This window comes from Lipophrys pholis, assembly GCF_963383615.2.
Source record: "Lipophrys pholis genome assembly, chromosome: 12".
In the NCBI taxonomy this organism is placed as follows: domain Eukaryota; kingdom Metazoa; phylum Chordata; class Actinopteri; order Blenniiformes; family Blenniidae; genus Lipophrys; species Lipophrys pholis.
In genome coordinates, this window is record NC_137641.1 from 5,526,985 (window position 1) to 5,541,560 (window position 14,576).

General features: G+C 39.8%; 1 gene segment (V, D, J or C); it reads left to right on the forward strand.

Annotated features, from left to right (window-relative positions):
- The first annotated feature begins 2,941 nt into the window (after nt 1-2,941).
- Nucleotides 2,942-4,895, forward strand: LOC308117483 (Ig kappa-b4 chain C region-like). The segment is given in 2 exons: nt 2,942-3,333; nt 4,387-4,895.
- Nucleotides 4,896-14,576: the final 9,681 nt, after the last annotated feature.

The window sequence follows — 14,576 nt, forward strand, 5'->3', positions numbered from 1 at the left end:
AAGAATTGTTGACAACAGGGTTCTGTGAGATGTTATGAATGTTAACAGGGAGACGAGAAGTGAGGAGGGACTGGAGAGAGAACCTTGAAGATCGACGTTCTATTTGAGCCCATGAAGGATCTGTGTCGGCTTCATTGTCCAGCCAATGACAGAGCTTATTAATATTGCATGACCAATAGTATTGTATGATGTAACTGTCGAAAAAAAGATTTTCTTATAAAGATTTGAATGTGTTGGAACAAATAAAGAAATTTAGGGAGATTATTAACCTGTGTTTTCTTCGTCTCCAGGTGGTGTAGGTTGACTGCAGCAGTTTCCTCCGTAGTGGTGGTGCAGTCTTCACAGTCGTCTCCCTCTTACTATGATTCTGTGAGTATTTGCAGTGTCACAGGTGATTCAGTTGAGGATTCCCGTCTCATTCGGTTGCCCTGCCGCATGCTGAGCTCCGGCCCTGACCTCACCCTCTTTCTTGTCCAGTTGCTCATTTTAGTGTGAACATGTTTGATTGGTGTGTGACCTTGTTCAGTTCTATTTCTTTTTATCTATTAATTTAATCAAAAATATTTTTTAATTAATTTGGAAATGGTCTTGGCTCGTGGTATCTTTGGACCTGTTTGACCTTATGTAGTATGTAGTACTACCTTATGTAGTAAAAGACCTTAGATAGGATTTCCTGGGGTGCAATTCCCCAGGACATTATTATTATGACCTCTGGTCAGGAGCAGTTGGTCATTAAGGGGCAGGTGGAGCTGAGCACCACCTGATGAACCAGTGAAAAATAACTGAGGGCAAAGTACATTATTAATCCTTTAAGATCATCTATAGTGTTGGAATAATCTTACGAAAGGTTATCACATTCATTGTACCAACATTCTTTCTCATCTGCTACGACTTGTATTTCTCCACTGTGAACTTTTATGGTAAGGAGGAATGTGGTCTGCAGATGGGAAGTCCTTGTAATAAGATAAGAGGACCCCTGTGATCTATTATGATAAGGAGAAGTGGTCAGCAAATGGTGAAGTGTTGTGTTTTCAGATGGGAGGAACCCTAATAAATGGAGAGGAAACGGCAGAGGTTTTTCAGAGCGGGTTGGAGATTTGTACCTGCAACATCTCTCTGTCCGTTTCTCCTCATGAGTAAAACCAAATCTTAACTTGTGTGTGTGTTCTGTCTTGCAGATTTAATAAATGTTCAGAGTTTGGACCTGACATATAGTATTTTATTTTCTGTGAATATAGCTTCCTCCTGAGTTGCATATTTGTGTGTGAGGATTGAACTTCCTGGTTCTTGGTCTCCTCTTGCTGCTTCAGGCTGAGTTTTCTCCTGATCCACACTGATGGTTGCATGAGTTGGACCAGCTCCTCTCTCTCAATGCAGTTTGTATTTCATGCCGTCAAATGTAAGTGTTCATGCTCAGGCTGTGGTACATTCATTCAGATCACATGATCTTTATGGAGAGTGGGGCTTGCAGCCCGAAGACCTGCTCCAGGATGATTTAGAAGCTCAGAGCTGATTGGCTGGCGTCAATGGAGGCACTGCTTGACAGAACCAGAGTGAGTTGTGACGCCAGCTTATGCGCCGCGAGAGCTAACAGTTAAGAATCCAAATGAATGAGGTTGATTATTTACTGGTGTATAAATTTAAAACTTTGACTTTAGAGGAGAAACTGGAGGTAAAGTCAGTGTAAGGTCATAATATAATCTGTGTAAGAATCTCACTTGTAAATCAATATGCTGCTCGTCTAGTGGAGGAATTCTTTCCTTGCAATCAGTAGGCCCGTGTTCAACTCCCCACCGAGACACAGTTTAGTTTATTAAATGATTTAATCAGAGGCTATTCCCCGTGTTAAACCTTTTCACAAGATGGGATCCTACAGTATATGGTTGTCATGAGGATGTTGGAGCTAAAAACTTCGGCACAAACTTTAGTTTGGTATTAAGTGGTGTTGAACTCTGCGCTCAGTAGACCTGAAATAAAATCTCACCACCAAGTATTTACATGTTGAAACACCACCGCCTCTGGTGAAGAAACATCTGATCTCAATAAATAAATTCATTAGTTCAGTTTATGTTAGTGTGTGTGTGTGTGTGTGTGTGTGTGTGTGTGTGTGTGTGTGTGTGTGTGTGTGTGTGTGTGTGTGTGTGTGTGTGTGTGTGTGTGTGTGTGTGTGTGTGTGTGTGTGTGTGTTCAGTGAAGTGTATCAGTGTGCAGCAGTCAGTTTCTGTTCAGTCTGACTGAGGGAGGTTTTTGTACGACGGTTTTTCACTGTGTGAACACCCACTGACTGTTGATGTAATGTTCACTCTGACAGTAATAAACTGCAGCATCTTCAGCTTGAACTCCACTGATGGTCAGAGTGAAGTCAGAGTTTGATCCACTGCCTGTAAAACGACCTGGAGTCCCTGATGCTCGAGAGCTGGTGTAGTAAATGAGCCTTTTAGGAGGTTGTCCATCTCTCTGTTGGTACCATGCTAAAGCCTGATCACCATCACTATAAACATAAACATTCTGACTGGTCCTACATGTGATGGTGACGGAGGCTCCCAGAGCAGAGCTGACTGCTGCAGGCTGAGTCACTGTGACCTGGCCTCTGGACTCTGAGGAAACACAGACAGAAACATCAAGCAGCCTCATGGTTTTGTGGGCTTCATTTCAGAGGGACGGATGTTGACAGAGGAGAGGAGTTTGATTCTCTGGACTTTACCTGTGAAGCAGCAGCAGAGGAGAGTCCAGATGAGGACGCAGATCACACTCATGTTTCTGATGAGGAGGATTTCTCTGTCTTCTGTTGTCATGAAGGACGGCTGTCAGTCATCCAGTCTTCAACTGTCAGGACTATAAACTCTCCCAGAGCACTGGAGCATGGTGCTGCTGATGCAAAGTGGCTCTATGGAAATGTTCTGACTGACTCCAACAGGGACCTGGATCACTTTCATCTCTCAGTTTCACTCTGGATTCAAACTTTAATGACAATATTAAGGAATTGAACTGAATAATTAAAGATACGTCTGTAGTTTTTACTTTTTAAAAATTTCCTATTTTTGCTGCCAAATCCCTTCAGGAATAAATTCCAAAAGATATTATTGAATAAATTGAAAATAATCTTTAAAACAATTTCTATAAATATATGTATTTCAAGTAGACATTGCAGATGAAAGAACTGTTCTCTTGTGTTCCGTTAGGATCAGGTGGTAAAAGTTGTTTTGGTGAGTTTGTTGGTTTCAGAATCAGAGAGTGGCGTCTCTCTACAGTCAGAGGTTTTTGTACAGCGGCTCAATGAGTTTGTATCACTGTGGTACACGTTCGGTGGAGGAACCAGACTGGATGTTGGAAGTAAGTTTATTATTCTCCTTTTAATAATTTCAACTAAATAATACAAATTCATACATTAAACCTTGTTTTGAATGATTTGAGATTAGAAAGATGTTTTTTTTTCTTAATAATTATTGTAGTGATCAAGTTTTAATCTCCATTGATTTCATGTAGTTTAGCTCAGCTCTGTTTCACTTTAATTTGATCACAGAGAAAAGTTATTAGTTTTAAATTTACACCGGATTAAAATCTCATAAGGATTAAATGACAAAACCAAAGATATTGTCAGTCTTTAAATGTGCTCAGTTAGAGCCTGATGGCTGTGGAACACACTGTTTTAACTCTACCAGTCTCATGTTGAAGCTGTTTTTACACTGACCTGTGTATTTAGGGACATTTCTGGCGCACTGGTCTGTCTTTGGGCTGAGTTTTAGTTGACATGTCCACTGTTTGAAATGTGTTTGTGTTGGAATGTGTGCAGGTTTTATTCTTCTTGTTTTATTGAGTGTCTCTTCATCACAGCTGGATTTATTCTTGGTTCTATAGAATGTTTCCCAATTCTGTTTCTCTTCTTACTTTAAAATGCATCATTAATATTGTTATTTTACAGTAAAATAGAAATACTGATGATAAATGTTATAAAATTATGAAAACCTCTTGATATATATTTCACTGTTTTCTTTTACATTTTGCTCTAAATAATTGAAAATATTAATTTAGATTTGAAGTTCATGTTAAAGTTTCCAGTCATAAGTTGTAAAGTGTAAACTTTCTGATCACGTTGATGCAAATGAAGAGTAAACGTTGAGACATCAGCTTGTGTTCCTTCCTGTGTAGTTTGAGGTATTTCAGGTCAAAGTGTTGGATGATTCTCTCTGTGCTGATGTGCATGAGAGGCTTCTTAAAGGGAAGTGAAACAATGTGTGAGTGAGTGACTGCTGGAGCAGAAAAAGCCTCTGACAGCAACTTCTTCCAGGACCAAATCAGCTGTCTCCCACTAAAGCTGTCCAGGTGTGTGCTGGTTGATTGACAGCTGGGTGCTCCCTGTCCTCTAATTTGATTGGTGTCTCCTAGGTGATACCCGCCCCACCCTGATGGTGCTGCCCCCCTCCAGAGAGGAGCTGCAGCAGGGGAAGGCCACGCTCATGTGCCTGGCCAACGAGGGCTTCCCCTCAGACTGGAGTCTGAGCTGGAAGGTGGAGGACAGCAGCAGCAGCAGCAGCAGCAGCAGCTGGGAGGAGAGCAGGAGCCCCGGGGTGCTGCAGAAGGACGGCCTCTACAGCTGGAGCAGCACCCTGAGGCTCCCTGCAGACCAGTGGAGGAAGGTGGGCTCTGTGACCTGTGAGGCCACCCGGGGCTCCCAGACTCCCCTCAGAGAGACACTGAGGAGAGACCAGTGTTCCCAGTCCTGACCGGACTCACTGGGACTCTCACACTGCTTTTACTCTCACACTGATCTCACCTCTGTCATTCACCCTCTTTCACTTTCTTCTATCATCAAAGCAAACTGACTTCATCAATATTCATCTTCTTTCATCATCATTTTCTTCAAGCTTTGACAAAATAAAGACAGTTTTCACCTCAATCTTTGGTCTTTCATGACTTTTTTACAACAATAAAATCCTCATGGCAAAGCGGTTTAGAAGATGGATGAATGGAAAAATATTATATGAGAGTGTTTATATCCTCACATCCTTATTTATATCTTTCAATAAAAGCCGGAAGTTGAAACGTATTTGCATGTCCTATAAATGGTTGGATTAGATTGTAACAGTGGCAGCCTTGCATTTCAGACCTCGGCCTTCACTAGTGCTGGTCTGAGTCAATCCACCCCTCAATCACTTTTTTATGGCTACAAAAACCAGGTCATCATGTAGAGATGCAGTATAAAAAGCCTTTGCATCACAGATAGATACTCATGCTGCCAGAATAAATACCTTTATGATGAAAATAATCAAAGTTCAAGTCTCCTTCTGTTTCAGCTAAATAAAAAAAGCCGCTGTTATTCCCAGAATTCCTGGGGGCCGTGGACGGTGACAAACGTTTTTCATGGTTTGAAAATAATATAATGGGGAATCACATAATCCTGAATCCTGCCATGGAACTTGTAGTGAGCACAAGTAAATTGTACCGGACCTCTGTGTGCTTGGAGCCCTGCGGTGCGTTCAATGACCTCTAGGAAAAGTTACACTTGAAAATTGTTTTGACAATAAATCTGCAACCAAATCTCTTTATCTTCTCCTTTAGCCATTGTCGGTGTACAAAACCACTATTAAACAAACACAACTATAATATTGTTAATGCAGTTCGCTCCAGATGCAGTCAGCTGGCGCTGGAGAGTGAACTCTCTGACGAGCCAATCAGAGGGCTTGAATACGCTGACGTCACCCGAGGCCTGCTGGCGGGTCCTGAGTCACCAATATCTATTTGTGTCATAAACCTGCTGTTTATTAAAGGTTTAGACATTTTGAATCATAACTGAAGTAATAAACATAAAAGAAACTGTTTTTATGAGAAAAGGAGAATAAGTCCCAGAGGAAAATCTTTTTGGATTTTTATCTTAACAGACATTGATTGGCAGAGAGCTTGGTTATTGCCATACAAATTTTGTATTGTCAATCAAATTAAGCAAGTACATATTAATATTTTGAACAACATATATTTAACAAATGTAAACTTATCCAAATTTTTAGAAAGTGAAAAATAATTACCTTTTGTAACGGCGAAAATGAATCATTAAGTCATTAATTGTTTTACTGATCCTATTCAAATAACTTATGGATTCAAATTGAGAATTATATACTGTGTAAAACTAGAATCATGCTCAAATTCATTGTCAAAGTGTAATTGCATATTTTAATTACAAAAATAAAGACATAGAATTTATAATTGATTTAATAATTATAGTTGGAAAATTTCACATTCGCAAATGCAGATTAGCAAAGGTAAACCCAGATTATGTTCAGTTTTATATTGAACTTAAAGAACACATTAAAACACTAAGTAACATAAACACCAAAATAAAGCATTAAAATTATTGAGTTAATTAAAGAATTATTCCAAAAAGAATAATGAGACCCTGTGCTTCCCTCGTCCCTTTTGTGTTTTCTTTTTTTTTAATTATACTTTTCTTTTAAAATAAATAATGTCATCCTTATTTGTTTTTGTTATAGTTATCTTTATAAGTTCATACCATGGAGCTTAAGATTATACTAATGTATTATTTGTGAGCATCGTCTGTTAAAATTGTTTGTTTTTGTTGTTCGATGTTTGTTTGCTCTGTTTGGATGTTCCCCCATTTGGGCAATAAAGTAAAAAATGAAATAGAATAAAATAAAATTAATCAATTAAAAAAAAAAGAGCATCAATATCAAAACCTGATTGGTTGAAGCAGCAGCGTGACCGACACTTATTTCACGTTGCAGTTGCAGAGGGGCCAGAATCACGTTTTTTAGACGTCTTTCTTGGACGTTGTTTTCACGTCTTGTCTGGACGTCATATGGACGTCCATGAAAATACGTTTCAAAAGAGAAAGGACAGGTCATCAGTCTTCCACAGGACACACACAGACACTTCATTTAGCATTAACATTACATGCAGTTTTTTGGAATGTGGGAGGAAACCAGAGAACCCTGAGGAAACACAAGGAAATTCCACAAACACCTCCAGCTGGATTCGAACCCACAACCTTCTGTCAAGCGAGAGCGCTAAACAGTGCAGCAATGAGAGCATTAACAATGACAATGACATTTGATAATGCTGATAAAACAATGACTCATGTACATAGTTGTATTCACCAGATGAAAAGTTATCAAAGTGGTGAGTTTCTCCTTGGAGACTTAAAAAGTCTGAATTTTGACTTTATTCTGAGAATATTATATTAAAGTAAAATAAATAAAATCAGGATTTTGACTTTATTCTGAAAATATTATATTAAAGTAAAATAAATAAAATCAGGATTTTGACTTTAAAGACGTCATTTACAAAACGTTAATGCATCTTTAATGTGTCCAGAATCATCGTCCGTACATGGAAAATCAAAGAATTGAGAATAATTTTATCACATCTAAAACTAAATGAGTGGAAACGCTGGCGTTAACAGCCATACGGTTCAGCAGAAATCAAGGTCAGATGTTATTAAGTTTGTGGCTGAAGCAGCAGGAAGATTTGTGGGAGTAAAGAATGACTCCCCACAGACACTTCATGCTTCTAAGAGGGTGAGTCAGGAGGGGTCAGTCCAGAAGTCCAGCAGCCGGTCTGACACAGGGGATGAGGAAGGTGAAGACATGGATGATGGTGACTTCATTGATGGTATCCAGGACGTTTCCTTTTTTCATAATGGTCTGAGGAAAGGAGAGGTGGAGGTCTGCACAGCAGAGAAAAGACAGAACATGTGAGAGAAGAGACAGGAGAAGAAGCTCAGAGCAGAGGTGGTGAGGCTCTGAGGTCAAGCGTCCAGAGGGATGGACAGTCCACAGAGAGGTTGAAGAAGTGAGGCAGTGTCAGGGCTGATGTGTGACAGAAGGACAACAGGAAGAGAGGAAGTGAAGCTTTACAAGGACGTCTACAAAATGTGCTTTGGAGTCGGTGCTGCTGCACATCCACGTCAAAGAATCAACAGAGATTCAACAGTTTAAAATGAACTTACTACCAAAGGTCAAAGAATCTGCTGAGAGCTCAGCACTTACAAGAATCTAAAGATTGTTTTCCATCAATCACTTGATCAATAGATGAGATATTAATCCATCAGTGTGACGATCAACTTGTTTGGCCTTTTGTCAAGAAAAGTGCCAAATTAACTAGAAAGAAAATGAGAGGGACACTGTCATGTCTTTAGGTTAAAGACATTATATGGTCCTGAAGTTTCTAAGGTTGTTAAAAAGTGTGCTATAGTTAAATAGTTAATGTAGTGACACATCTTCATCTTCTCCGTAGAGGATCGTTTTTTGTTGTAGCAGAGTGAGTGTTCCTCTCGCTCTACGATCTTTGCTGTTTTGTCTCTCGGTGAAGGTAAGCTAGCAGTACTACAGAAACGTGGCTGAAACTTCACAGGAACACGCTGTGTTGCTCTTAACACTTGAGCCTAGGGAAAGTTTCGTCTTTGTAAGTATCTGTGGGTCATGTATAGTTCAAAATGCATCGGTTGTTGTAGTGACTGTTGTGTTACATGTGTATATCGAATTCAGTGTGTTTTCCATGCATGTATAGACAGTAATTGTTCTTTTTTCTGTATGTTTACAGTAACCACACTTTCACACACTTTCACATATTTACACACACACACACACTAGAAATCACTAAAACAAGAAAAGCAAGCCTTGTGCACAGTGTTTTCTTTGATGGTTCGCTGGCTGTCTAGCAACACACTGTCACGTGTTGTGAGGACAGCATAGACACTTTGGTTTAAAGTAGGGATGTCCCGATCAGATCGCTAGATATCGGATCGGGGCCGATATTACTGATTTGTAAATGATCGGGAATCGGCAAATCCAGCCGATCGCCCCGCCGATCTAATTTAAAAAATATATATATTTTCCCGTCAGCTGCCGTAAAGCGAGCCCCGTTTGCAACCTGCCGTAAACTGAGGTTAGCAGTCTAAAACCATTGAGTGGATAAAATGTCAGCAGTCTGGAGGTATTTTAAGGTTGACAACCAAACCAGTCCAGCGGCCAGTTGGACTATTTGCTTCGCCACAGTCCCGAGAGGTGGAGCCCCACTACTTCGTTTAACACAACTAATTTGATAAGAAATCTAAAAAGTAAACATGCGGCGGAGTACGCTCAGCAAAGACGATCATCCGTGGAAAAAAAGATGACGTAATCGCCCCCCTCCTCCCCCACCGTGGTCCTAAACGTCACCTAACAACCACAACAATCACGGACTTCAAGCTCTGGTCGAGCTGCAGAAGCTAGAAGCAGGCGGAGCGGGGCCATAGACCGAGATATATATATATATATATATATTATATATATATAGAGAGAGAGAAGAGAGAGAGAGAGAGAGAGAGAACAAAAGAAACCCAGAAAACGTTCAGATGTGCATGGCTATACATTGCATTTGACAATTATTATTGTATAATTGTACTACTACAGTATTATTATTGTTTATTATTATTATAGTTTTTATTATTGTATTATAGATACTGGATTCTTCGATCATTATTGATATTATTATTATAACCATTACTACGGCTGAGTATAGCCGGTAACCTATTTGCCCACGATAACAGTATTATCACAATACAGCGATTCTACTCAGTATATCTCTGGAAATTTCATCCACGATACTTTAAGACGTCTGTCTATCTGAAGAAATTCACAATTTATTGACTGAACCCATTTCAGAGGAATTATACAACATTGTCAATCAATTTCACATGAATAACAGCCCAGTACAACACATTAACACAGTAAACAAAGTGTGTACTGTACATTAACACACTAAACAAAGTGTGTACTGCACATTAACACACTAAACAAAGTGTATACTGCACATCAACACACTAAACAAAGTGCATACTGCACATTAACACACAGTAAACAAAGTGTGTACTGCACATTAATACACAGTAAACAAAGTGTGTACTGCACACTAACACACTAAACAAAGTGTGTACTGCACACTAAACACACTAAACAAAGTGTGTACTGCAAAATAACACACACGAAACAAAGTGTGTACTGCACATTAACACACTAAACAAAGTGTGTACTGCACATTAATACACTAAACAAAGTGTATACTGCACATCAATGCACACAAACAAAGTGTGTACTGCACAATAACACACACTAAACAAAGTGTGTACTGCACATTAACACTCACTAAACAAAGTGTGTACTGCACATTAACACACTAAACAAAGTGTATACTGCACATTAACACACTAAACAAAGTGTGTACTGCACATTAACACACACTAAACAAAGTGTGTACTGCACATTAACACAAACAAAGTGTGTACTGCACATTAACACTCACTAAACAAAGTGTGTACTGCACATTAACACACTAAACAAAGTGTGTACTGCACATTAACACACACTAAACAAAGTGTGTACTGCACATTAACACTCACTAAACAAAGTGTGTACTGCACATTAACACACTAAACAAAGTGTGTACTGCACATTAACACACAAACAAAGTGTGTACTGCACATTAACACACACTAAACAAAGTAGCTACATGTATGACGTTTTTAAAAAATCAAACAGTTTGGAAATCAGTTTAAAATTCAACTTATAATTCTACTTAGAGATTTAGGAAACCTCTTTCCATCGTCGATGTTCATTCACCCCTGCCGCCACCACCACCGGTTCAAGATGGCGGTGCTGTTGACGTGTCCCTCCCCAGTCTATGGTTTTCTCGATTAGGAAGTGTTTTTTGGATTGGGAAGTGTTTTCTGTAGTTTGCAGTGTTTTGCACTTCCAGGCCACCGTAGTAATCAGTTACTTTTTACTCTGATTTCTGATCACAGCGATCTGTAATAAAGTCACAATTGATTTTAATCAGACCAAAACGTACATCATGTGTGTTCAGTACCAGTGTTGATGGTAACATGTCACGAATTGCGTTAAGAATCGGAACCAACAAACATCACCACTAAACCTTAACATTGCATCAACAACACATCTGCAGAGATGTTACAACTTAATTTAATCAATCAATCAAATAAAGATTATTTGTCCCTGGGGGGGAATTACGTAAAAGGTTGCATAGAAAAAGCAGCGCAAATAAATAAATAGATGAATAGATAAATAGTTCAACAACAGACTACAACTACGTCACCGGGTAAATAAATACCAGTAGTTAAACACTGATAATCTTTAGTCTTCTTTAGGATTATATGATGCATTAGCAATTCTGAGTCGTGGAAGTTCAATAAATGTTGTACTTTTTTCATTCAGCTCACAGTATTGATGTAAATCATTAAATAATAAACGTACCAAAGGATCTGGACAGGCGGTGCAGTGGTAAAGCCTTGTAAATAGTGTCAGTGAGCATTCAGGATCTCTCATCAATCTTTGATTTCTCAGGTGAACTCATAAGGAATCGAAAGATCAAAGGATGTCTCACACAAACAAACATGTCACAAAGGGTAATGACTTTGATACAAAGAGTTTTGTCTTTTATGATTTATTTATTTGTTTATTTATGAACATGTGCAAAAATAACAAACAAGAGAAACAAACAGACTTATTGTAGCACACAATAACATGTTAGCTCATCCACAAACCACAGATTAGCATGGTAGCTTGTTTATGTAGCACATGATAGCAGGTTAGCTCATAAACAAGGACTTTCCTGGTATTGTGTAATCCTGGTGTGAATGAAGCAACAGTGTTCTGACCACCTGCAGTTAGTGATGTCATCACAGTGGGTGAGAGGACGGATTTTATCCACATATTTTGGAAAAAAAACTCAGAATCCACAGTTTTCGGGCAAATATTTTCATAAAATTATCATTTCTTGAGAGGAAAATGTGTTGTCTTTCAGTCTGTGTGGGTTTGGAAGCAGACAGACGTAAACTTTAGACACTAGGAGGCGCAGTTTGATGCAGAGACATGATTTTGCTCCATCTGACTCATTTATAAATGTCTCTTGAAATCGCTGGAACCAAAAAAATGACAGCATTGTTCTCTCTCGTCAAAAAGGTATTTTTTTATGATATTTTCCCCACATGCGTTACAACGTCTTGCTCGGCAGGTTCTTGTCGTGCTTCTGATCTGCTCGTTTTGTTTATCACAGTCATAGTTTAGCCACAGTGGCCACTTGTTCAGAGTGATCTGTCAAGGCTGTTTTTGAAGAGACATTTTGGTTTTCCCATGTATTTGAATGAGAGGAGGAGGAGGAGGGAGGAGGAGGAGGAGGGAGGTGGAGGAGGGAGGAGGAGGAGGAGGGATGAGGAGGAGGGAGGAGGAGGAGGAGGAGGAGGAGGAGGAGGGAGGAGGAGGGATGAGGAGGAGGAGGTGGAGGAGGGAGGAGGAGGGATGAGGAGGAGGAGGAGGAGGGAGGAGGTGGAGGAGGGAGGAGGAGGGATGAGGAGGAGGAGGGATGAGGAGGGAGGAGGGAGGAGGAGGAGGAGGGAGGTGGAGGAGGGAGGAGGAGGGATGAGGAGGAGGAGGGATGAGGAGGAGGGAGGAGGTGGAGGAGGGAGGAGGAGAAGGAGGAGGGAGGAGGAGGAGGAGGAGGAGGGAGGAGGCGGGAATCGGTGTTCGGAACTTTGACAGCTAATAAACATGAAACTGCTCGACGAATGACAAAGTTGAACTGAATTATTGAGCAGGAGAGTCTCCTCTGTCGTTTAATAGTGTTTTGGAGCCGATACGATATTCGCCCTCAGAGGAGATACACTCTTAAAAATGTTGGGTTAAAAATAACCCAACCTGGGTTATTTTTTAACCCAACACTGGTTAACTATTGGACAGAACACATGCTGGGTTATTTTGACCCAACAAGTTGGGTTGGCCTCTTTAAACCAACAGTTGGGTTGTTTATATAACCCAACCATAGGCTCAATTTGACTACACGGTTGGGTTCTTTCTACTCAATCAGTTGGGTTGTTTATATAACCCAACCATAGACTCAATTTGACTATACGGTTGGGTTCTTTCTACTCAATCAGTTGGGTTGTTTATATAACCCAACCATAGGCTCAATTTGACTATACGGTTGGGTTCTTTCTACTCAATCAGTTGGGTTGTTTATATAACCCAACCATAGGCTCATTTCTAGTTATTAATATTCTATTGTAATTATATAATATTGTTGTCTATTTATTGATTAAATATACTCTGACACAAAAAATTAAGAATAAATATTTATTACAATTCAAAATTCACCAAATACAAAATATTTAAATTAACAAACTTTATTAAAAAACAGGGAACAGTGATTTACACAAACTTTTAGATACTAAACATATGAACAATTTTGCAAAAAAAAATTCTGAACAATTATTTATCACAATTTACAGAACACAAAAATATTTTAATGAACAAAATTCCTGTAATTGTAATTTTAAAAAAAACAGGGAACAATGACAATCTTTTCAGAACAACAGTATCTACAAACAATTGTAGGACGATATCTACAGACGAAACGGTGTCCTGGCCTAACTGGAGGCCAGTGATAGAAGCTGGCTCCTGAGGAAGCCAACTGCTGGTGAAACGGTTCCCTCCAGTTCAAACACCACGCTTTGGAGGAATTGCCATGTTGGCGTGCACTCTTTTGGGTAGTGCAAGTCAAAAACATAAAAACTTTTAAAACAAATATCCACTGCTGCAAGGGCTGTTTCGGCCTCAATTGTCCTCCCCGAGATCACAGAAAATGCCTGCGAGTAGTGCGTCCCGCTCTCCAGCAGGAGGACATGGGGGCATCATCTCGTCGTTTTTGCCTGCTCGAGGTATTCCACCATGTTGGTTCCGACCTATGATGAGAAATAAAATAGATAAGGTAAGTATCTCTACTGGGGCAAAGCAAGTATCATTAGCTCACAACTCAAGCTCTTTCAACCCATTCCTACCAAACTTTGTTGAACCCCCTTCCTTTAGTTACATCTAAAGTCTTCTGGGGTGTGCCTCCAGCTTTGCAAATCTACACACTGCATTTTTGTCTGTTCACAAAGACAAATATTTTTCATTGGGGTTTTCAGTGATCGACAAACACAAGGTAACACACATTTGAGTAGTGGAACAAAAATGATACATCATACTCAGTCCTCTAATACAGAGGGGGCTAAATACTTTGAACCACATTTCACTGCAGTTACAGCTAAAAGTATTCTGAGGTGTGTCTCTACCAGCTTTGCACATCTACACACTGCATTGTTTGTCCATTCTTCTTTGCACAACAGCTCCAGTTGTCAGATTGGAGAGCATCTGTGAACAGCAGTTTTCAAATCTTGCCAAAGATCCTCAGTAGGATTCAGGCTTCATATTTAGCTCCATCCATCCTCCCATCAACTCTGAGCCGCTTCCCTGTCCCTGCTGAAGAAAAGCCCCCCGCAACACGATGCTGCCACCATGAACCTGGACACATCATCCACCGTGTGAAACATGGTGGTGGCAGTTCACAGATGTTTTGTTTTGCTAAGAAGAATGGACAAAAAATGCAGTGTGTAGATGTGCAAAGCTGGTAGAGACACACCCCTGAATATGTTTAGCAGTAACTGCAGTGAAAGGTGATTCAACAAAGTATTTTAGCCCCCTCTGTATCAGAGGACTGAGTATCATATCATTTTTGTTTCACTTCTCAAATGT